Consider the following 26,434-nt stretch of genomic DNA (forward strand, 5'->3'; position numbering starts at 1 on the left):
GTCTTTCCACGCGATTCTAAAGACCTCTAAATTAGTTTGTTTCCATTTACGCTCTAAGTTACGAGTTTCTCTCTTGATAACATGTGTAGTACTATTGTACCATGGTGCTTTAATTTTCTCTCTAACCTTTTTTAATCTAATTGGTGCAACAATATCTAATGTACTAGAGAAAATGGTGCTCAAACTGCTAGTCATTTCCTCTAGGTCATCTGTTTGTTTGGGTTCACTGAGCAGATGAGATAGATCAGGTAAGGTATTTGAGAATCTATCTATAGTGGTTGGAAGGATTGTTCTGCCTGGTCTATAACGTGGCGCAACATGACTAATTTCAGCAGTGCGTAGTATGCAAATTACCATGTAATGATCAGTGAGATCGTCACTTTGCGGTATAATATCTATATCGGTTGGATTGGTTCCGTATGATATAATTAAATCTAGTGTTTGATTTAGACGATGAGTGGGACCACTGACGTTTTGCTTGACCCCAAAGGAGTTTAATAAATCTGTAAACGCAGTCCCTAATGCATCATTTGTGTTATCTACGTGTATGTTAAAATCTCCAACAATTATTGTTTTGTCGGCATTGATCAATAGATCTGAGAGAAAGTCTGCAAACTCTTTTAGGAAATCAGCATATGGCCCTGGAGGTCTATATACGGTCGCCAAGGCTAGAGATAATAGGGATTTCTTTCTTACATCTAAGAGCGTAACATTTAGCACAAGTACTTCAGACGAATTAAACCTGTGACCTGTTTTCTGAGTAACATTAAGAATATCTCTATAGATTGTTGCAACACCGCCGCCACGACCGATCAGACGGGGCTCATGCTTATAACAGTATCCTGGTGGAGTAGACTCATTTAGACCGAAATACTCATTTGGTTTAAGCCAGGTTTCAGTAAGGCAAAGTACATCGAAGCTATAATCTGTGACGATTTCATTTACAATAACCGCCTTAGGTGTGAGCGATCTAATGTTTAGAAGACCTAGTTTTAGAAATGGTTTTTGTTCACTGATATTTAGATTTTCTGGTTTAATTACAATAAGATTTTTCCTAGATCCTACACTAGATTTATTGTTTGGCCTCACTAGACGAGGAATAGACACAGTTTCTATATAATGTTCTACACTACTTATATCAATTAAGTTGGGACAGTAAAGACTGTGATTTGGACTTTGACTTACTAGTCAGTTGGTGTGTAACATCTTGGAGATGTTGTCCGACAGAACAGCCGCTCCGAATCTGCTGGGGTGCAGGCCATCAGCACGGTAGAGACTAGGTCGCTCCCAGAACAGATTCCAATTCTTTACAAACAGCAGTTTCTGTTCATTACACAATGACATTAACCATTCATTTAGTGCAAATAATCTACTGAACCTTTCCTGTCCTTGTCGGTACGTGGGAAGCGGTCAAGACACGATGATCGTTGCCTCAGGCGCTGTGCTGCGTACCGTCTCGATCAGGCTCCTGTAGTCCTTCTTCAGAACCTCCGTCTGCCGCAGCCTGATGTCGTTCGTTCCCGCGTGCAGCACCACAGCTCCAAAGCGCTCTTCACCGTTCAGGATCTCGGGAACCTGTGCGGCGACATCAAGAACACGAGCACCAGGAAAGCAGTGAGTGCGCACCTTACCCTTACCTGATGAGGTAGCGCGGACATGGCGGACCATGGAAGTGCCGATGATCACAGCGTCGTCGCGTTCCGACTCGCGAAGAGGGGAGAAGCGGTTCCGGGTGGAGATCTCGAAGACCGGGAGGGGCGGAGAGGTTCTTGCTCTGGTCCTGGCTCGTGTCTTCCGCTGTGGGATCACCCAGGGTCCATGGTGTTGTGTCGGTGCCGGAGTGAATGAAGCCAGAGATGATCGCGTCCTCCTGGGCAGAGAAACGCACGGAGTAGACGAAGTCGGAGTCAAAAAGTTACTAACCACTGACTTGTGAGCATTGGCGTGTGACGTTTCAAGCGCTGATCGCCGATCCCGCAGCTCGGCTTGTTTCTCCAGCAGACCACGGATCTGTTTCTCCACCGATTCCAGCTCCAATCGTACCGAAATCAGCTGGAATGTGTCCTCACCTGCACTCAGAGGTAACGTTAGACACACATCCGATATGTTCGCCATTATAACAGATGAACAGTAAATTAGTAGTGATAACCAATATCACTACTAATTTAGGACTGGAATGCTGGATATAACCTGTATCCTTTCAGTGAAACGGGTGTAAAATCAGACGGTCGATAGGCGCGAGGCCACGGAAATGCTAGCGGGCTGAAAGGCTAGTAGCCGAGATTCGCAAAGTTGGATCTAAGTAGCGATATCAAAGCAATCCGGTTGTTTTTTATAGGGAATAGTATCAAAGATAAGTTCACACGATATAAAAATAGAAAGTGCTTGTTTATAAAAGAGTGGTAAAGAAGAAAGTACAGTCATATGTGATCAGTGATCATTTCTGGAAACGTCCAGAACTACCTCCCAGGGCTTCAGCTGAGACATAAATGGAGGAAATCCACTGATAATGCTACTGTGGGACAAATTGTGATGATCATTGACTCCAATCTTCCCAGAGGACTTTGGCTTGTTGGGACCATCACCAAGGTTTTCCCAGGGACAGATGTTGTTGTTCGAGCTGCGGAGATGAAGGTTAAAGACAGTATCTACATTCGCCCTGTAACCAAACTGGTGGAACTCCCTGAAATGCCTGAGGATTCAAGCGGCACTTCTTCAAACTAGTTGACTTTTGAATGAGTGTATTTGCTAGGCAAATGCAGGGGCGGCTGTTAAAAGTCCATGCCCTGACATAGACTACGTTACCCATAATGCATGCGTTCGTTGCAGTTCCGATCGCTCGTGGTTGCGCTAGGAGCTTTCAGTTTGGTGTGGTCCAGTCAGTGCCATGAGAGCAGTATTCACGGTGCAGAGAATTGTCATCCTTTGTTAATCCTGCGCTAATCTTGTGTGTATGAGTGCTGTGTGCGTCCTTAAGATGTAAGTACAGCTTTTGCATGAATGACTCGTTTATTGCAGAGTTATTAGCCCAGATGGCGAAGTTGTTATACTCGTGTTATTCACTACTGCTATACGGCTGTTGCCGTTACGGCGCCCCATATGCGCTACGGCGGTCCATATGCACTCATAAAGTAGCCATTTACTGTATATACTTTAGTTATTGCCTTGCAAATAACCGTAAATATTATATTTAATGTATAGTTCGCCTATTTTGGCACTTTCCACCATGTGGAGATTTATGGCATCTATGCAAGTTAATTTATAGTGTTAGAGCTCCCACTAGTGGATTTTGGTCGTACTGCGGGTCATTTCTTTATGCAACTATATGTAACCATAGCCTACATGTTTATTAATATACATTTTATTGTATTTTCTGTTTCAGAGAACCACACACACACACACACACACACACACACACACACCTACAAACACACCTATTTTGTCATATTGATACCTGTAAACCATCATCATCTCCATGTACCTGACTTCTCCTCAATAAATAGTCAAAACTGCATCATTGGATTTGCCTATTCCTTCTGACCGAGGAAGACTCAGTTGACGATCAATCCATAATCAGCCGCAGATGCACACGGTCTCTTACACTTGGGGAATAATTATCATGGTGAAGTTGAGATGGCCGAGGAGGGAGAGCATGTCACGTTTAGATACTGTTTGTAACGAGAGAACGGATTCAGTAACTGATCTAATTCTGTTTGTTTCTCATTAGGGAGAGAGAATTGCATCTAAACAGCGTCTAGATTTATGCATAGAAAGTCTAGAGACATTGAAGAACCCACGGTTTTCTCATTTGAGAGGGGAACTCCTAAATCACGAAAAACTTGTTTTAGCGTATCGAGCACAGAGCTTTGCGAAGAAGGAAAATCTTTAAACAAAAAATAGTTGAGCAAGTGTAACACAAAAGGAAACTTGCAAAAGTTCAATAAGATCTAATACAGAGCTTCTGACAGGCAGTTGAAGATATGAAGACTGCTCCTACAACCAAAGGCGATTTTTACTGCGAAATAGAATTTAGATTCCCATTTAACACCGAAAAGAGGCCAATCAGAGGGGTGCATAGGCATGATTTTGAAAGTGTCGGTAATGTCCGCTTTGGCTAGCAGAGCGCCGTGTCCCGCCAGCTTGATTGACTGAATACCATTGTCAACTGAAGCATAATACAAAGAGAAAGGTTCTAAGGGGATGCATTCGTTAATGCTTGCGAAGCTATTGGAGTGTATATACTAATAGGACATGTCAAAAAATAAGACGCATTTTCCCTAAATATTTGCGTGTTGCTATGCCGAACAAATTGACTCGAAATTGAATAAAAGGAAGGGACCTGAAAAGTCCAATGAAGTAACCTCTATTCAATTCATTTTTGATAAAAGACAGGAAACCATTTCAGGTTCAAGTAGGACAGACTGCAGATTTTTTGCTAAATAGGAAGTAGACAGTTGAGAAAGAACACCAACCCGAAAACCCTTGAGAAAGCCGAGGAATTAGATGATCTACGAAAGATGAATCAGGGTGAGGGAAAGGCAGCTAGATAGTGTTGCTACGTTAATTGGATTTTTACATCAAATGAGGCGCTTCGTGGTTCAGCACCACGGACAGCTACTGGACCTTGGCTATTGTACGTTTTGGGGGAGAAAGATGGTGAGTGACCGTGCGAACTGCACACAACGCAGGTCAGGGCTCTTTGGCAACCAAAATGACGAACCAGTAGTTTAGTGTCAGTAATAGACCAATCCAATCGAGTGTTGAATAATGTGATGAATGAAGCAGATTTTGCTGCGAAAGATCGTTGGTCGAATAGACAGTCCTTCCAGAAAAAACAGTTTTTTTGTGAATGTTGCGGGCAAAAATCCTTGATTTTGCGGCCCAGTTTCTTAAAAAATGCGATGGAATATTCGGGATATTTATACAATTTTATGCAATGAAATTGCGGGAACTTGCAAAAACTTCGGGAACTTGCAAAAACGGCGGTTTGATGAAAAAGAGAAAAAAAAGTTATCCCCCCAACACCCTGTTCTCACTAGGCTACTACCTTAATGTTAAGAGTCATTTCTTATTACTTCCAATGATAAGCATGCATTCATCACAGAAAGTGCTGGGAATATTTAAGTTCTCATCTTGTTTTATTTCAGACCTTAATAAACACATCAAACTTACAAAACATTGATGAGTCAAACAAGTTCTGTAGCTTTACAAAACGAATATGCTACAACTTCTTTAAAAATGTATAAATAAAATATAAAAAAAAAATTAACTGTGCTCCTGTTTTACAGCTTTTCGATGATGTTCAAATCGCGCAATTACGTCACTTCATAACGTTCCCATGGCAACAGGGGGAAATGCCTGCTCTTGTGTGAAGCAAACGCAACATTTTTCAACGTTATAAAGTTCAAGACATTGATGCTTCGGTACTCAACAGGCCACTCCTCTTACAAATTGTCATCCTCTCCAGAAGCCCGAAGTCGGTGTGTGAGCAGTGCCTCCTGGTACATCACAGATACAGGCACAAAATCACTTTCCAGTACCTTCACTGTTCCTCACTGGTGGAATGATCTTTCCAACTGATATAGCCTAATTCCTTACAATTTTATTGTAACATCTAAAGATCATATATAGAGATATAGAGTTACAGTATAGAGATAAAAGCATCTGCTAAATACATTAATGTAAATGTAACCTGCAGAAATGGTCCAAAATAATACAATATAGCTCAATTTAAATTCAGAGGATCATTCATTGTTACATATCGCCCAGCCATAAAACCGCATTTAAGCATTATTAACTTAACGGGGCTGCTTTGAAACTAGGAGTATTGTGAAAAGAACTATACAAATAAATTTGACTTGATCTTGACTGAACGGTCAGTCCACCTTGAAATTGCCTTCACACCTATGAACCACATCATGAAAAAAATCAACAATGAAATCTGGTTGAGTGGCTGTTTCAATATTGTGTTTTCACAGCTTTGTAGCTCAGATTTGTAGACTTTGAACCCCAATGTTTCATTGCATATTTGTCACTTCATTTGGACTACAAAAAGTTCTGTCTACAAATGACTACAAAAAGTAAATCTTTAAAGAGTGTTTTATTTAAATCATCTCACAGTTAAATGTTTCTCCTTTTAAGGAAAACCTTGCCCAATCAGAGGACCAAAATGAACTACTCTATGCAATTACATTAAAACTTGATAGCCTTGTCACACAGTTTTGCTCAAATCTCATCTATAAGACATCATTTTGTATCATTACTTATTTATTCATTTTGCTTTTTGCTGTATTGCATAAATACAGCCCAACAAAATAAATGTCAGAAACATGCTGGGTAAAATAGTAACACTTGGGACAGATAACACTCATTTTTAATGTTCTTATTTTGTCATAACTGTGAAACTTACTCCCCCTCCACACGGAAATCTTCCGCTAATATTTTTCATTTAATGTGGGCTACACACTTTTAATTCTCCTTGCACAAAGAAGATGCTTACATGAGCAGGAAAATGTTTACTTTTTAATTGAATTAGTTTTCTACTAATTATTCACTCATTGCCTATATTCACAGTTTCACTTCGTCAGTATTTTTTAAAAGTAAATTAAATCTTTAAACCAGCACCACACACTGACAGTACTGCTCTTAAAAGTGTGCGCACTATACTTTATGATGTTGATCACTAGAGACAAGAAATCCACATGGACCAGGTCAAGGCAGTCAAGCCTGAAGACAACCCCAAGTACTAGTAGACATCTCTGCTGCGCAAACGTTTAGACACTGCTTCTTCCTGTCATTATCTGCATGGAGATGCTGGGGTCATATGCACACCTTCTGCATATTTTATCTGATGTTTAGAGAAAATAAGGAGACGGAACAGCAGTTCCCCCGCCTAAAATAGTATAATAGATAGACATAGCCTGGCAATAGTCTCACATGCATAAGGCTCTGAGGCATTTATTCTACATGTCATATTCATTATTTAAAGTAATCTGGCATCTGTAGACAGATAAATTGTGCATTTCCAGGCACCCATGCAAAATGGGTGCATCTGTATGTTTTAAAAATAACTGTTACTAGTGTGGAATATACACTTACCTAAAGGATTATTAGGAACACCATACTAATACTGTGCTTGACCCCCTTTCGCCTTCAGAACTGCCTTAAAGGATAATTCCGGTATTTAGCACTTTGAGTCTATTTTCTAGTTTGTTTTGGATGAACTAGAGTGGTGGACACAGAAATTGTGACGATGGGTCCTGTCTCGACTTTTTGATTATTTTAGAATCGCCTCTGACCGCTTCAGAGTGGCTGTCTATGGCCATGCACAAACATGTCCTTAAAACAACCCTTAACGTTAGTTTTAAAAACTGTGCAACTGTCACGGAATGTGCAAGGAAAAAAGGGTGTGAGGACTCAAGTGCAGGAGAACATGATACTTTAATGATTAAATAAACAGATGTCACGGGGTGACCCGAAACAAGCGTAACTAAATTTCGCGGCAAATGTTTCCCCATCGGAAGAGTCCCGGTGTAACACCAGGCTGGTTCCGGCCGCTTGCGAGTCATCGGAAGAGCAGCCATTGAGGAGGAAATACACAACAGGTGTGCACGAGAGCCCCGCGATCAATGATTGGGACACGTATGAGGAATCCGGCTGATAAAAAGGGATGGCGGAGAGTGAAGGGTGTGGTTCAATTCAGCTGGAGAGACAGGGCGATACGGTCGGAGTTGTTGTTCACGGGCGGGCTATTGGACTTTGTATTCATTGCAACCAAGAAAGATCATTGTGGAGTGTTGTTCCAACTGGAGGGAGAGGAATTGGGTGAACTGGAAAACATCGATGCACTTGAGGAAGATAAGTACTCATTGACTTTATTCAAGCCTTCAGTACTGCTGTTATATGGATATGAGGAATGGAAGATGTGTTAATGGAGTAAGAAATACTGTGTAAAATCCAGTCTTGAGGATAACTGGCTCATGATATTTTGCTCTCTTCTCCCAGTATTTATGTGTGCATCACCTCTATCCCAGATCGCTGTCTCAGTGTGCTTGGACAAAGTGCTGAAAATTAACCCGTTAATAGTGTGTCTCCCGGGTCTCCAGTTCACCCCTCTGACACCCAGACCCCGTTCAGGATTGTGGCAGAGGAGTCAGGTTAGAGTGTGAGCGATGGCCTTATTTCACCCAGTGTGCGAAGTGCAGTGTTGAAGTTGATGTGTATCACGGAAGTGTTGTTGAAGTGAAGAATTATTGAGTGTGGAACATAACATTGCTGTTGCTCACAGTTCTGACCCTTACGGTGCTGTTCAGTCAAAGGGGAATGGAGAGGACCAGCCCAGCTTGAGGGTGTGTCCGCTGAGGATCAATGTAATAAAAAATCCTTGATGGACCAGAAACTGTATGCCTTATAGTGGATTGCGCTCATTTAATGTTCTTTTGTTCTGTTCTTTTGTTGTGAAGCACTTTGGTCAGTCTGCGACTGTTTTAAATGTGCTATATAAATAAAGTAAACTTGAAACTTGAACTTGAATGTAATATTCACACTTCACTGACCGGAGCGGGTCCATTCAATTGTAAGTCTCTGTCCATTCAGCTGTACACCCGTCTTGTCACTTGAAGTTCATCTAAAGAGGAACCATACCGGCCTACTCACCTCGTCTAGCTTGAGTGTGTCCATCCATCTGTACGCCCCTGTCCTGTCACTTGAAGCTTGTCTGAAGAGGAACCATACCGGCCTACTCACCTCGTCTGGTTTGAGTCTGTCCATCCACCTGTACGCCCCGTCTTGTCACTTGAAGTTCGTCTAAAGAGGAACCATACCGGCCTACTCACCTCGTCTGGTTTGAGTGTGTCCATCCACCTGTACGCCCCTGTCTTGTCACTTGAAGTTCGTCTAAAGAGGAACCATACCGGCCTACTCACCTCGTCTGGCTTGAGTGTGCCCATCCAGCTGTACGCCCCTATCTTGTCACTTGAAGTTCGTCTGAAGAGGAACCATACCGGCCTACTCACCTCGTCTGGTTTGAGTGTGTCCATCCAGCTGTACGCCCTTGTCCTGTCACTTGAAGTTCGTCTAAAGAGGAACCATACCGGCCTACTCACCTCGTCTGGCTTGAGTGTGTCCATCTAGCTGTACGCCCCCATCTTGTCATTGAAGTTCTTCCGAAGAGGAACCATACCGCCCTACTCACCTCGTCTGGCCGAAGTAGGTCCATCCAGTCGTAAGCTCCGTCTACCATTTCTTGGAAACACACCAACGAGGGGCTGTCCCTTCCCCCTCATCTTGTCGGGCCGAGAAGAGCCCTGGTGTGAGCTGGAGCTCGACCCTGCTGGCGGTCTCAGTCGACCACCCCGACCTGTGACACAAACACAAAGCAAAACCCACGAGGGGGAAAAACACAATGAATAAAAATAAAACAACAACTGAACCTGAACAGAGGATCACGGGGAACGGGAGAGATTAGACAACAATCCGACAAAGACTGCAAACAAGAGGAGACTTAAGAAGGGGACTAATCAAGAGAGGACAGGTGGAAGAACTCAAACAATAATCAGGTAATAAGGGGGAGGGATCAGACAATGACACAAACACATGGCCCAAAATAACAAAACACCCAAGTGCAGCACAAGACAGGACAGGCATGTGACAGCAACTCACCGAGTGGTGACATCTGGTGACTGTGGGGGCCATTTTAGTACAGTGAACTCATTGTCATGTTCAAGAAACCAATTTGAAATGATTCAAGCTTTGTGACATGTTGCATTATCCTGCTGGAAGTAGCCATCAGAGGATGGGTACATGGTGGCTATAAAGGGATGGACATGGTCAGAAACAATGCTCAGGTAGGCCGTGGCATTTAAACGATGCCCCATTGGCACTAAGGGGCCTAAATGATGACAAGGCCTAAAGGGGCCTTGTCATCATGCCATGACAAGGCATGATGGATCCATGTTCTCATTCTGTTTACGCCAAATTCTGACTCTACCATCTGAATGTCTCAACAGAAATCGAGACTCATCAGACCAGGCAATATTTTTCCAGTCTTCAACTGTCCAATTTTGGTGAGCTCTTGCAAATTGTAGCCTCTTTTTCTTATTTGTAGTGGAGATGAGTGGTACCCGGTGGGGTCTTCTGCTGTTGTAGCCCATCCGCCTCAAGGTTGTGCGTGTTGTGGCTTCACAAATGCTTTGCTGCATACCTCGGTTGTAACGAGTGGTTATTTCATTCAAAGTTGCTCTTCTATCAGCTTGAATCATTCGGCCCATTCTCCTCTGACCTCTAGCATCAACAAGGCATTTTCGCCCACAGGACTGCGGCATACTCTATGTTTTTCCCTTTTCACACCATTCTTTGTAAACCCTAGAAATGGTTGTGCGAGAAAATCTCAGTAACTGAGCAGATTGTGAAAAACTCAGACCGGCCCGTCTGGCACCAACAACCATGCCACGCTCAAAATTGCTTAAATCACCTTTCTTTCCCATTCTGACATTCATTTTGGAGTTCAGGAGATTGTCTTGACCAGGACCACAACCCTAAATGCATTGAAGCAACTGCCATGTGATTGGTTGATTCGATAATTGCATTAATGAGAAATTGAACAGGTGTTCCTAATAATCCTTTAGGTGAGTGTATATTACCTTTAGTGCTGATAACATTTTAAATAAAAAAAATATATACTTTTCTGACATTTTACTACAACCATGAATGAAAGCTTTAGCGTAGTTCTGCTAGGAGGACTCAATCAGTGCGTCATGTATTACCTCACTTCTAACCAATCATGTGCTAACACTCACATTTGTCTGAGTTTGCACATTTGCTAACATTTGTCTGAGTTCGCAGATACTGACGCTGCCAATTACCTCCATCCTCCCCAACCACCACCAAGATGGTACCTTCCCCTTCATCCTCCCCACCACCACCAGGATGGTCCCTTCCTTTACCTCCAGAGGGGTCGGCTGCGCCCCGCCTTTATCTTCAGGCAGGACATGCAGATTCCTCTACCCTCGCATTGATCGCTAAGGACGGGGCCTACGCCAAATAACTTTATAAATTCATGCTTGGCGAGCTGTTAATACATATACGCTTTGTTATATAATTTTATCTCCCGAGTCTTTCTGGTAGAATAAATGTAATGAAGATAACAACCTCAGAACGCTTCAGAAGAAGTATCTCACTGCTCAAGCTTCACAACTCAGAGGAGTTTTCCAAGAGGAGACAAGGAAAACAATCAACTGCACAACAACAAAAATTAAATAATGAAAATCATGAGAGTATACAAATTTGTGATTTATAAATTATTCAAAGTAACACTGTCAAACAGTGCTAACCAGTGCATTACATTTCTACCAGAAAGACTCGGGAGATAAGATACTGTACAATGATGCATTTTATTAACAGCCCAGCAAGCCATACATGCAATAAAGTTCTTTGGCGTAGGCCCCGTCCATAGCTCGCAATCCGAGGGTCCGGACTGGTGGTGGTGGGGAGGTTGGAAGGGAAGGAACCATCTTGGAGGTGGTGGGGAGGATGGAGGTCAATGGAAGCATCAGCATCTGCGAACTCAAACACGTGTAAGTACCGGTCTTTATACCGTAAGTATTAGACGCGATTGGATAGATGAGAAGGTAATACATGACGTAACAATTGAGTCTTCCTGGCGGAACTTACGCTACGCTTTCATTTCAGAAGGAGGCATTGTGAATGGTCCCCATTGGTGGATTTATATTAAATCAAAACATGAAGGAATTTACAAACTTTTCGAATTATTAATAGCACACAGTTGATTGCGGTAGTTAACTGTCATCTGTAGCTAATTAGGAACTACTTTTTTTCATGTCTCTCAGAAAACAACTAAGAAGCTATATACAGCTTCATAATTAATGTGAGACTAATCAATAGCTAATGCAGCACAAATTACTATATAACTACTAACTCTCATTCAAGTATTAGTAGACTGTCTGCTTAATATCTGCTAACACTTTATTGTGATGGTCCTCCAACAGACATTCTACTGACTATAACATTTTGTAACTACATGTCTACTTATTTTAACCCTAACCCTACCAGTCTACTAATACTCTACTAACACTCTTAATGAGAGTAAGTAGACATGTTGGTGCAACGTTACGTATAGTCAACAGAATGTGTTAAAGAGACCATCAAAATAAAGTGACACCTAATTTTTTGTGTTTGCCTTTTCATGTTTCTATGGTATACTGGAAAACAGTGATAAGCATTTCGTAAGTTGTAAAGGCTTTTATTGCCCAAAACATTCAATATATGCAAAGAGTTAATATTTACAGTGTTGACCCTTCTTCATAATCTTTGCAATTCGCTCTAGCGTGCTGGATATCAGCTTCTGGGCCAAATCCTGACTGATGAAGATCCATTCTTGCCTTATTAGCGCTCGGAGTTGATCACAATATCACAATTTGAGAACTTCTGCTTGTCCTCTCAACTTTTGAAGATTTTCTATATGAGATTAAGATCCGGGGAGTTGCCTGGCCACGGATGCAAAATGTCAATATAATGATCTCCAAGCCACATTATCACGCTTGCCTTGTGACATGGTGCTCCATCATACAGCACAGATCATCAACAAATTCCTTCTGGGTCGTTTGGAAAAGATGCTCTTGCGGGACATTTTGATACAATTCTTTATGATATCAAGATGCATCACTCTTGACATGACACATGTTTTAATAACAAAGTTCAGGATGAGAATGTTCAGATAATCTACCCAAATCAGCACGGGAGAAGCCATGTATATATATATATATATATATATATATATATACATTAGGGATGCACGATGTATCAACGCCATATCGTTATCGGTCGATAAATTATTATTTTTAGTGTTATCGGTCCGATAAGAAAATTGTCGATATATTAATACAGATAAATTATGGATTATTTCTGCCGGTTGAACCACTTCAGATGCACGTTGTTGGCCAAGAGGGTTTTGATTGGTGCCTTCCACATGACACGACACATAGCACGCAGCAGACGCGCGCTTTAAAAGAGTTTATGCTAGAGTGAAGACAAGATGTCGGTGGTGTGGGAGTTGTTCACCGTGAAAAAACAGGACATCAATTGCAATTTGCAACAACAGCTGCCATTGTGAGGTACTGCGAGGAGGAAGTAGAACAAAAAACTTCAATACAACTAATTTAATAAGCCATCTGAAGTTTCGCCAATCCGAAATTTATAAAGACTATCAGACAAAAGTCACTGCCAAACAAACAGCGGTAGCCTTTACCAACAGGCCAGTACAACAAATACTTGACATTACGAGGAAATTCGGCAAGAGCAGTGCCAAAGCAAAAGCAATCACATGCAAAGTTATGAAAATGATTTCAGTTGATGACCAACCTTTTAGCATCGTTGATGTACCTGATATAAGTTTTATTACTGACATATGGAGTTCCAACGTAAGTCCAGTGAGTATGTTGAGCCTTACTGCTCAGTGAATTGAGGAACACTTTGAGATGAAGAGAGTAATGCTGCATGCACAAGAATGCCTGTTAGCTCAGTGGAACATAACAAAAGATTTGGTGCATGTTGTGATGCAAGATAATGGCCAAACTATGGCGAAAGCCATGGAAGATTGTGGTTTGAACAGTCTTGGCTGCATAGCTCATACTCTTTAGTTAGCCATATACAAATGAGTTCTGAGCCAGATTTCCGACCTTATGGCGATAGAGAAAAAGATAGGCGGACACTTCAAACATTCTCAGCTTGCCATGTCCCGACTCGGAGAGATACAGACAGCGCTAGGATTGTCAAAAAAGATCCTCCAACAAGACACTCCGACTCAAGGGAACAGTACATTTTATATGATGTCGAGTTTGTTAGCACAGACTACAAGCTTCCCGCATTATTCAGCGTGTACCAGTGGGGCCTTATTGAAAATGCAGTAACACTCTTGCACCCTTTTTAATAACTGACGAGAGAAATAAGTTCACACACGGCAATGACTTCAAACGTGTTTCCCTCTGTTGAGGCTTTGAAACGTTTACTGAACAAGTGTCTTAGTACAGATAGTAGAGTGAAGACGACAAAAACGACTCTGCTGGGGGCTGTGAAGCAGCGGTTTAACAGCATATACACCGAGCCTTTGTACATCTTGGCAACAATCTTGGACCCAAAATATAAAGATAGCTTTTTTGAAAAAGCCACTAATCAACGAGCAACAGAAATGCTGCTGAGACAACTGAACAAGATGACAACACCAGAAAATTACACAGAGAAAGAGAGAAGTGAGACAGAGTCGCCTTTAAAAAAGAGACGCACTGAGAGCGACGGAGGCGCAACATCCCTGGTTGACATGTATGGTCAGGGTCCTGAAGAAAACATGACCAAGGAACATCAGACATACAAAGTTTTTTTCAGGTTTTTTCCCCCTCATAATCAAAAGTGCTTTGCCTAACCATTCTGTAAGATAAAGAAGAAGAAAAACAGAAATACAACAAATAAATAACATTTTATTTGACAACTTCGATATAGAGTAGAAAGCAAAACATTCATGTTCCAGGTTCACTGTAAAAAATATAATCAATAAGCCATGACAAAATGTTTTTACATTACTGTAACTCATCAAAATAAGTTAAGCAATGTTTAAGCAAACTTTTTTTTATAAGTTATTCAAGATTAAACTAATTTATTAAAGTCAGGTCAATATAATTCTACAAGTGAGGAGATAAGGCGGTGGAGGGATGCTGATAAACTATCGACGAACAGAGGTAAGTCTGCTGTATATATACCTCTTATCGTTAATGAGTTGATTAACTGAATGCGCACCTCTAATGTTAATAAGGTTAACTATCTGAACATGCTCCTAACCGAACTTTGTTAACATATAAAACATCATATTGTAATACACTTTGTATTCTTCTTTGTAGGTGAATGCATCTAAGCGAGCCACCCATTTCCAGGAATGAGTGCCTACTGCAGTTTTGGAAAAGCAATATGTCCCGTTTTCTAGCCCTTGCCCAAGCAGCACGCAAATACCAGTCAGCTCCCTGTAAGTGTAGACAGCGAACATCCCATCTCAACGGCATCAAACGTGATTGATGAAAATAGAAACAGACTTATGTGTGAGAAAGCCGAAATGCTTCACTTCGTTAAAAAACAAAACAAAAACATTACACTCTTACATTCACATAAGTAGTAACGAAATGGTCAGACAATTCCATATCATTCATTTCTAGTTGGCCTACCTGTTCTTAAATACACACAAAGTCATGCTTTATTTATCCATTGCACATTCTGATTCTTTGATTGGTATTTTGATTATTTATGTTAATGTTGTTCAGTAACTTGTAAGCTTTATTTATGCATTATTTTCTTTTTTTTGTCAGGCAATAGATATTTATATAAAATGAAAAAAGTTGGCCATATATATAATTAATTTTAAAAGTTAAGAAACATGTTGATTTTGGGGAAAAAAAGATCAAGATGTTTCCTTGTTTTCGGCAGTAATAAAAAAAGTTGTTCACTGTATTTGTTTGCCTTTTGTTTTTGTAATCAGGCTCAGAAAGATTTGTATTTATTGGCCAATACATCGGTTATCGGTTTCAAAATATGAAGAGTTATCAGTATCGGCCAAAATTTCCATGTTTATGATCAAGAAAGCCCGTCAGGCATTCATGTTATCATTCATATATATATATATATTTATATAGGGCTGTCAATAGAGTAACATTTTTAATTGCGATTAATCACACCCTTATAGTGAAATTAAGCATACACTATTTATCTTGTTTAACACATTCATTTTTTTCATCATTTGCTATCTCCAGCAAATTAAACCATCAGATTACCATTAAACATTACAGAAAAAAAAAAAAAAACTTTTCAGTATTCACATTGTATAGTATTGTCACGTACGATGGTTGTAGATAGGCACACGGCGATGAATATGAATGTCAAAGTAAAGACTTTAATAGATAATCCAACAGGCAATCACAGAACAAGGCACAAACTGAGCAATCACACGTATAATCAGACGAGACCGAACAATGAAACACAAACATAACTTAAGTATACGTGATAAATGAGGGAGATAATTAGTGCACGGCTGAGTAACCAAGACAAAAAACGACTAACTCGGGCTGAGGGTGATGAAACACAAAAAGTCCAAACTAACAGAACCGTGACAGAACGCCTCCTCTTGGAAGGCGTGTCCTCGCTCCGTAGAGAGGAGGCGCAGAGGATGAGGAGATGTTGAGACAGGCAGAGGATACTGTAGGCTGCTCTGGAGGTGGACAGCTGATTGGGAGAAGGTAGAACAGAAGAATCCAGGGTGGTGATGACGGTGATGAAAGCCAGGGAGGAGCCTTGAGCAGGAAGCGGCAGATGGTGACCCAGGCCACAGCCAGGATGGGTGGACCACGGTGGCGGCGCTGGAGGGAGGAGCCATGGTGGTGAAGGCCTCAACGACACCTTAGGGACGAACAAAGGCAAAAGAGACGAAGGTGGTGGAGCACACGGCGCAGACGAAGGGCTAATGGAGAGGAGAGACACAAATTTTGTGTAGGTGCAACAGGGAAAAATGACTCACCGTGGGTCAACATATTGAGTATCGTGGTATAGCAATACTTTTTGGGACAAGAGTGTCACTGTGGCACCAAGTATCACAATACTATTTACTTGATGGTTTTATTTTGGTCCATCAACACTGATATAATGACGATATTATGTTAAAATTGCTGAACACTGGGAAAAGAATTGAGCCCTGGCACTGTAGCCACACCAGCCCACATTACCTCCAGAAGAAAAATGCCATTCCGTGGACGAAGACGGGTGCAACCACTGTGGAGGTAATGTAAACTTTATTTATCCTTTCATTTGGGCACACACGGCTTGAAAATCTTCTATATTCTCCATTGTTACATTACTCCAAGCTTCTTCATTTGTGAGCAACTCCAATCATCACTCTTCACACACTACGCTCCTCCCACCTGCGCACTGCTATTTACCTTTTTCTGGCTACAACTGAGTTCCCACAGGACTTCAGCGCGAGACAATACTCACAAAGGTATAACGATCAAGATTAACTTAAAAATTGCCCAGAGTTCTCCTTTAAGGTGAAGTCATAAAAGTGCAATTCTGCTTTTTGAATGCATTATTCCCTGCACAGTTACCCAATAATGATGGTCTTTTATTCTAAACTATTACCAAGATTTATACTAGATAAAAACAAATATAACATTATATTTATTATAAATTTAAAAATGCAAAATACTTTTTGATAGTGTAATAAATGTTTTTATTTATTTATTTATTTTACTTGGAAAATGTGTCTGGAAACGGTATCATGTATTCAAATTTTGACAAACAAACAAATGATGAAGACTTTGTCTACTCTTTTTAGAACACATCTGCATGCCACTGAACTCTCCCGACTCTTTATTTCTGTTGACAGAGTCTGCAGCTGTCACATATCCTCAGGACACCTATTTCAGTGATATCTTTCTGGTAATAGGGAAAAGAGAAAAAAAAGGCTATTCATGATCTCAGACCTCTGCCTGAGGGGAATGGCTGAAACATGTCATGTGCTGGGTGAGATGGGCCCTTAACAATCTTTTTAGTGTGTATGTACAGGGATTCCACTGATGGGAGCTCGGAACCTGTGATCCCCAAGGGTTTGAAGATGACATGTTACTGTTTTTCCTTTGTTATGGAGTCACTGATAGATGATGCCAAAATGCTCTCCTCAATGTCAGTGTAAGAACTGACTAAGAGGTGCTGAGTCATTCTGAATTGCCTAAGTTCTACAGTACAGTTCATGCACAGTATTTGATGTGCCTTTTTGGTGAAATGTTGAATTGCCATTTTCAAGTTGAATGTCCTAAATCCACAAGGATTTCAAAGGTGTTTGATGTGTTCAATTAATGATCATTGCTGATACCACCGGAGGTTGCTCTGTCCATTTCAAGTTGTTAACTTTTCAGAGATGAGCCTAAAAACGGTGGTGTAGGCAGCATTTCTGACGATTTTATCTGTACTGTAGGTGAAGAGAGAATAGAGTAGTTTATCTTTTTTTATATCTCTTTTTTTGGGCCTTTTTGCCGATAGGATAATGGAGATTGACAGGAAAGTTTTTGGGTGGAGAGAGAGGAATGGGATCTGCAAAGGACCTCGAGGCAGATTTGAACCCAGGTCGGCCGGAGGCACAGTTGCACCATATGTCAGTGCGCTAACCACTAGGCTATCATTGCCGACAGAATAGAGCTGTTAATGTCAATAAAAGGATGCGTTGATAGGTGTTTGGTGCATCTTCTAAGAGTTTGGAACTCTTCAAGTTCTATGTTGGTGGCATCTTCCATAGCCCTGTTGGTGGGCTAAATTTTCAGACTGGAATGTTGTTCCAGGATCAACAAAATATGTTGATCCAGGAACATGTCATACTTGGCAAAGTTGTGGTGACCATCGGCCATCTTTTCTCATTTACTACTAGTTATAACAAGAAATTATATATATATATATATATATATACGCGATTACATGAGACATAATAGATTTCAGTAAGCTGCAGGCTTATCTTTCAATATACCTTCTGATGTTCATTCATGTTGGTTTCTCGTAATATATATATTACAAGATACAAACATGAATGAACATCAGAAGGTATATTGAAAGATACAGTAGCCTGTAGCTTACTGAAATGTATCATGTCTCATGTAATCGCTCAATTAGTGTTTCAACCAGGGAAAGACGTGAATAAGCTTGTAAAAAATGCCAAGTAACGTTAACGGACATTTACCTCAGAAAAGCCATTCAATGATCATAAACTCAATAGTCAGCTAAAAGAAATAATTCTAGAGAGAAACATTTTGATATGCACTATATTACATATTCATTGTCTTTTTGGGTAACACTTTATTTCAGTAGTCCACTTTAGACATTCTACTAACTATAAGTAACTTTGCAGCTACATGTCAACTAATTGCCATTAGAGGATTAGTAGACTGTCGGCTTAATATCTCCTAACACTTTATTTTGTTGGTCCCCCAACAGACATTCTACTGGCAACTACAAGTTAACTTTTTCTCCTAACCCGAACCCTAATACCTAACCTTAACCTTGCAGTCTACTACAGCCTACTAACACTCCAATGAGAGTTAGTTGACATTGTTGAAAAGTTACTTATAGTGAGTAGAATGTCTAAAGTGGACTATCGAAATAAAGTGTAACCTATTTTTGCTTAACCTGTTCTTCAATATCAAAATTTAATGTATGTTTGAATAAATCCATCATGAAAACAAGTTTTTATGACAGCTACCGTTTAAATGTTTATATTTCAAAAACGAATTGGAGTAGAAACATAATTGTGGCATTACAAATGTATTATTATAACTTTATTATTATAATAAATGCTCTTATGTTCAATGTAAATGTTTGTATACAAATCGGTTGTTATTTTTAATAGTATAGCAATGTACCAACTCCAACTCACAGGGTTCCCTCTATAGTTTACAGCAGTGTTTCCCAACCGGGGGTACGTGTACCCCTAGGGGTACGTGGGATGATTCTCAAAAGACTAAAACATTTTTTTTAGCCATTGACTATTTTCAAAACATTACATAATATAATTTAATTATATAATATATATATATATATATTATATAACATTATAATCATGTTATAATATAGTCACCCTGTCCTTCCCGCCAAATGTGCTTGTCCGTGGACGCGCACTGTGTGGCCGCGCAGTAGAGTGACCATAGCAACAGGCAGAGAGGCTAGCTTTGAGTAGAACACTAGCTAGCCATGTATCAATGGCTAAAAAAAACACGCCGTTCCAAGCAGCAGCGGTGCTAGCGGCACCTCAAGTGAACCCAAAAAAAAAAAAAAAAAAAGCTGATAAGTACCGGCAATTTCATGGACAGTATGCCGTTTTCGGTTTCACGTCCACACCTTCTGAACCGCCTCAGCCGCTGTGTTTCCTTTGCGGGGATGTACTCTCTAATAATAGCATGAAACCAGCCCATTTACAACGACACCTAAGTACCAAGCATCTTACCTGTGTCGGTAAGACAGCAGAGTTTTTTCAAAGAAAACTATCGGAGTTTAAGTGAAGTCAAAAAAAAACAAAAAAAAAACGACCGCAGTGTCAACCAAAGCATTGGAGGCCTCATATGCTGTGTCGCTACTTGTGGCTAAATCCAAAAAGCCATTTACTGTTGCTGAGGAGCTAATTTTGCCTGCTGCTGTAATTCTTGCAGAAACAATGATTGATAACACTGAAAACGGTACCATTGTCCAATAACACAGTGTGCCGTAGGATTGATGACATGGCCGTTGATATTGTCGATCAAGTAGTTGAAAAGTTCAAACTTTCTGGTCCATTCGCGCTGCAGTTGGATGAGTCACCAGATGTTACTGGGGAAGCGCAGCTGATTGCGTTTGTGCGATACAGAGACATTTCTGAAATTAACGAGCACATTCTATTCTCCAAGAAGCTAACGGGGAGCACTACCGGTAAAGATGTGTTTCACGTTATCGACACCTTTTTCTCAGAGCACAATCTGGATTGGAAGTCCTGTATTCATGTGTGCACGGATGGTGCAGCATCAATGACTGGGAGGGTGAAAGGGTTAATCGCGCAGATTAAGAAAGTAAACTCCGACGTTCAGTGGAATCACTGTATCATCCACAGAGAGGCACTGGCCAGTAAGAGAATGAGTCCTGAGTTACATGAAGTTTTGAATGACGCAGTGAAAGTGATAAACTTTGTTGAATCGCGGCCTCTGAATCACAGACTGTTTGAAAGGCTCTGTTATGACAGTGGCGCTGAGCACCAACAGCTACTTCTTCACACCAACGTACGTTGGCTATCGAAAGGTAAAGCACTACAGAGGCTTTTGGAGCTGCGCAACGAAGTAAGCGCTTTTCTGGCAGAACACTCACATCCCCTTGTTGTTATGTTGGAGAACACAGACTGGGTAGCCCGCCTTGCATATCTTGCTGATTTTTTTAGCAAACTGAACAACCTGAATTTAACTTTACAGGGTAAAGACACACACATCCTAAACATGTATGACAAAGTGTGTGGATTCATGAAGAAGATCAAACTGTGGGAGAGTAAATGTAAAGATGGGGACACAAGTTGTTTCCAGCAGCTCAACAGCTATCTTTCTGCAGGTGATGTTGACAGAGCTTCTATAGTGCAATTAGTAAGCACACATTTATCCAAACTCAACAGTGAGTTCAACTCCTACTTCCCTGATAATTAAAGCAAGTCTGCCAAACTTGACTGGGTCCGTAATCCTTTCATGACTGAAAGTACGGATAACAACATTCCTACCAGACTACAGGAAAATCTGCTGGATGTGTCCTCAGACCGTGGACTGAAGATGAGGTACTCAGAACAAACCTGTCACAGTTCTGGTGTGATGTGGAGAAGGAATATCCTGATTTGGGGAAACATTCACTGAATGAACTCCTGCCATTTGGATCTACCTATTTATGTGAAGTGACATTTTCATCCATGGCCGTAATCAAGTCCAAGCACAGAACCAGACTCAACTTGGAGAAAAGCCTGATAGCCGCTGTTGCCACATTGCCCCCAAAACTGACCAAGCTTATGAGTGAGAGACAGGGTCAAGTTTCTCATTGATTGGTAAGTCCTTTTGTGTCATACACAGGTCTAAACATATTTAGAGTAGGCTGCTACTATGTACAAAGTTTTCTCCGTCGTAATCTGCGTTCCTCTCAGATTGGTCTCTTGGTTGTTCCCAAGACACAGCTTCGTTCTGTGATAGAGAATTTTCTTCCTATGCTTTGGAATTCAAATACATTAGTGACTTTTAAATCTTTTCTCAAAACATTTTATTTTATGATTGCTTTTCCTTGATTCTTAATTGTATTAGTTTATTTTTGTATTTAAAGTGTGTATTTTTCTCTGTTGTTATGTTTGCCTGTAAACCGCTTTGAGAAAGCAACTTTTAAAGGCGCTATATAAAATAAATTTATTATTATTATTATATAAAATGTGATCTTTGTTTTTGTATAATTGGTCTTGACATGTGAAGATGTGAAAAAGTCATACAAATATTGAACAAAGACAAGTATTATATTATAAGATTTATTATAGGAAGTAAAATATCATTATTTACAGGTAAATTCAGGTATCACCTAAAATTTACACCAAATCTAAAAATCACACCGATCACATGCGCTTGTGGGGGTACTTCAGGCAGGATAAAATGTTTTGGTGGTTCAGTACCCTAAAAAGGTTGGGAACCACTGGTTTACAGCATTAATTGAGAGATTTTTTTTCCCCTGGCAAAATTTATATACCCTATATATATCGAAATTAATCAAATTGAGTCAGTGAGACAGGGTCAATGGTGGAAGTGGGAGAGATGCTCAACCTGAATTATTAAAGCATTCAAAGTAACTCCCCATGCCAATTTGGAACATCTTCATCATCTGGTAGGGATTCTAGAGGTTTTTTGCAAAGGTTCTTCCAAACAGTCTGAATGAAACTGTTCTTTAATTTGATGTGCATGGATTGATTTGTTGTTTAATGGCTGTGTGCAGTTTATATGTTGATGCTTCATATTCATCAGTATCTGATATTTGTTTTCTGCTCCCCGGCAGTTGCACTTGCTTTAAGAATGCATTTGTTGTGGTAATAAAGAGTGACTGTTTTCTCCTAACACACAATTCTTACAGAAGTTTATGTACTGTATGGTGTCTGTGTTTGTTTCAAATATTTCAGTCAAAGCATTCCCTTAACAGATCAACAGCCTGCAGCGAACACTTAATGGTCTTTTTATCTGAGTTCGTTGGGTTTAAGTTTTTGTTGGTATGTCGTAATAAGGAGTAATATGGCAAAATCAGACTTACTTGCAGTTGATGGAGATTTGAGGGATGCACATCCAGGGCACGAAGCTCCCGTTCCACCACATCCCAAAGATGCTCTATTGGGTTGAGATCTGGTGACTGTGGGGGCCATTTTAGTACAGTGAACTCATTTTCATGTTCAAGAAACCAATTTGAAATGATTCGAGCTTTGTGACATGGTGCATTATCCTGCTGGAAGTAGCCATCAGAGGATGGGTACATGTTGGCCATAAAGGGATGGACATGGTCAGAAACAATGCTCAGGTAGGCCGTGGCATTTAAACGATGCCCAATTGGCACTAAGGGGCCTAAAGTGTGCCAAGAAAACATCCCCACACCATTACACCACCACCACCAGCCTGCACAGTGGTAACAAGGCATGATGGATCCATGTTCTCATTCTGTTTACGCCAAATTCTGACTCTACCATCTGAATGTCTCAACAGAAATCGAGACTCATCAGACCAGGCAACATTTTGGTGAGCTCTTGCAAATTGTAGCCTTTTTTTCCTACTTGTAGTGGAGATGAGTGGTACCTGGTGGGGTCTTCTGCTGTTGTAGCCCATCCGCCTCAAGGTTGTGCGTGTTGTGGCTTCACAAATGCTTTGCTGCATACCTCGGTTGTAAAAAGTGGTTATTTCAGTCAAAGTTGCTGTTCTGTCAGCTTGAAACAGTCGGCCCATTCTCCTCTGACCACTAGCATCAACAAGGCATTTTCGCCCACAGGACTGCCGCATACTGGATGTTTTTCCCTTTTCACGCCATTCTTTGTAAAACCTAGAAATGGTTGTGCGTGAAAATCCCAGTAACTGAGCAGATTGTGAAATACTCAGACCGGCCCGTCTGGCACCAACAACCATGCCACGCTCAAAATTGCTTAAATCACCTTTCTTTCCCATTATGACATTCAGTTTGGAGTTCAGGAGATTGTCTTGACCAGGACCACACCCCTAAATGCATTGAAGCAACTGCCATGTGATTGGTTGATTAGATAATTGCATTAATGAGAAATTGAACAGGTGTTCCTAATAATCCTTTAGGTGAGTGTATATACAGTGGGGGTGAACAAGTATTTGATACTTTGATTTTGCAGGTTTTCCCACTTACAAAGCATGTAGAAGTCTGTAATTTTTATCATAGGTACTCCTGAGTGACGGAATCTAAAACAAAAATCCAGAGAATCGTTTCAATTTTAACTTTAATATTTGGTAGAGAAAACTTTGTTTGCAATTACAGAGTTCATACGTTTCCTGTAGTTCTTGACCAGGTTTGCACACACTGCAGCAGGGATTTTGGCCCACTCCTCTATACAGACCTTCTCCAGATCCTTCAGGTTTTGGGGCTGTCGCTGGGTAATATGGACTTTCAGCTCCCTCCAAAGATTTTCTATTGGGTTCAGGTCTGGAGACTGGCTTGGCCACTCCAGGACCTTGAGATGCTTCTTACGGAGCCACTCCTTAGTTGCCCTGGCTGTGTGTTTCGGGTCGTTGTCATGCTGGAAGACCCAGCCACGACCCATCTTCAATGCTCTTACTGAGGGAAGGAGGTTGCTGGCCAAGATCTCCCGATACATGGCCCCATCCATCCTCCCCTCAATACGGTTCAGTTGTCCTGTCCCCTTTGCAGAAAAGCATCCCCAAAGAATTATGTTTCCACCTCCATGCTTCACGGTTGGGATTGGTGTTCTTGGGGTTGTACTCATCCTTCTTCTTCCTCCAAACACGGCGAGTGGAGTTTAGACCAAAAAGCTCTATTTTTGTCTCATCAGACCACACGACCTTCTCCCATTCCTCCTTTGGATCATCCAGATGGGTGGATCATCGAGGAGTAAAGACCTACACTGCTGGTCCCCAAACATCCATTCCATTAAACGCTGGAAGGTGCTTGGGGCATTGCAAAGCCCAAAGAGCATGTGATTCCATTCAAACAACCCAAAAGGGGTGCAGAATGCAGTCTTAGGCCTATCTTTCTCAGTGACAGGGACCTGATTGTATCCACTAGCCAAGTCCATAGTGGAGAACCAGCAGGCCCCTGTCAAGGAGTCCAACGATTCTTCGATGCGCGGCAGAGGGAAAGCGTCCTTTCGAGTCTTTGAATTTAGCTGACGGTAGTCAACACACATACGCAGACTACCGTCTTTCTTTTTAACAAGGACAATTGGGGAAGTGTACAGACTACAACTCTCCCTTATAACTTCGGCCTCCAACAGCTGATTGATGTGGGACTCCACCACCTCATATTCTGACGGAGGTATCCAACTGTACCGTTGCCGGACAGGAATGGTGTCTGGCAGGGGAATGTCGTGAGAGATCAAGCCTGTACATCCCAAGTCACCCTCATGAGTGGAAAACACAGACTGGAACAGGTAAAGCAGGTCCCTTACCTGACCCTGTTCTACTTCTGATAAAACAGACAAATCAAGTGCTTCAATTTGTTCTTGAACAATGGGGATCACTTCAAGGGCTAGGGAACCCACCGTGGCTGCTACAGACCTGACCTCACTAACTCCTGATGGCAAGCTAACCACACAGATAAACAGTACCTCATGTAACCTGCACTAATGCAGGAGAAGCCAACAGACCAGCTGGTAACCCGGAATCTGGAGGCTCGAAAAGAACAGTACTCTTGGCATATTGCTCAGAACAAGTAGCTGCCACAAACTTCCTCATGCCACCTGGGATGCGACATGGTCTCCGCCCTCGCACTCTAACTCTTTCTGAACTTACCTCAGGAGACTGATTATCAACTAGATGACAATGTTGCAGTGCCTGTATAACATAATTTGGAACCTCTATCAAAAAGAGCCAGGCAATGTTGTCTGAAAAGCTCCTGGTAGCATCGGCTAAGGACATTCATTCGCAGAACACCTGGGACCCGAGTACACAAGCCACCAGGAGGGTCCCGTACAACAAGCACACTTCATTCTGCAATTAACTGACCACACAGTTCAATGCTCAAATCCATATAACCGATATAGGGCATTGAAAGACCATTAGCAGCTCAAAGCTGCAGCCACTGGCACGATTTAAAGGGGTCATATAATGCCATTTTTGTACAAGTTAATATGAATGTTTAGGGTCTAAACGAAAACTTTGTAATATACTTGTATTAAAAATTCTCATTAGTATTTTAAGAAAACACTAATTTTACCTGGTCAAAATCAGCTCTGTTTTCAGCACGCCGTTTCAGTGCATATTCCTTTAAATAATAAACCCCACCCCTCTATTCTGCGGGCGTTTAGACACAGCGCACATGAAGTGTTGCCTTGACAACAGTTGAGGGTATATTTTGGAGAAAGAATGGCAGTCTCTTGGAATCTCTTGAGGACACATCTGTGCAATCGTATCAGTTTGAACCGGAGTCGCACCCGGAACAAGATGACGGCCGCAAAGAAGTTCGACAATTAAGGCTCGAACAGGACGTTTCTGAATGGTTGGTTAACGTAATGTCACTTTGATCTATCTTTGTATGCACTGGCAGGGTAGAGTAGTGAGTTACGAACGCTGTGTTTACTGATGTATACCTTAGTTCATTGACAGATTGACGTTACAACTAATGGTCATGAAAAACTTGT

At 41.2% G+C, this 26,434-nt stretch overlaps 1 protein-coding gene across 1 annotated transcript in view; it reads right to left on the minus strand.

Annotated features, from left to right (window-relative positions):
* zgc:174917 (uncharacterized protein LOC565650 homolog) overlaps window positions 1-15,278 on the minus strand; it is a 215,819-nt gene extending 200,541 nt beyond the window's left edge. The window contains exon 1 of the mRNA XM_056241987.1: window positions 15,274-15,278. The gene's annotated coding sequence lies outside the window, so the exon portion shown is untranslated. The remainder of the gene's footprint in view (window positions 1-15,273) is intronic.
* Between the last annotated feature and the right edge of the window lie 11,156 nt (window positions 15,279-26,434).

Source organism: Rhinichthys klamathensis, unplaced genomic scaffold, assembly GCF_029890125.1.
Source record: "Rhinichthys klamathensis goyatoka isolate OS25496 unplaced genomic scaffold, OSU_Roscu_1.1 h1tg000687l_1, whole genome shotgun sequence".
NCBI lineage: Eukaryota > Metazoa > Chordata > Actinopteri > Cypriniformes > Leuciscidae > Rhinichthys > Rhinichthys klamathensis.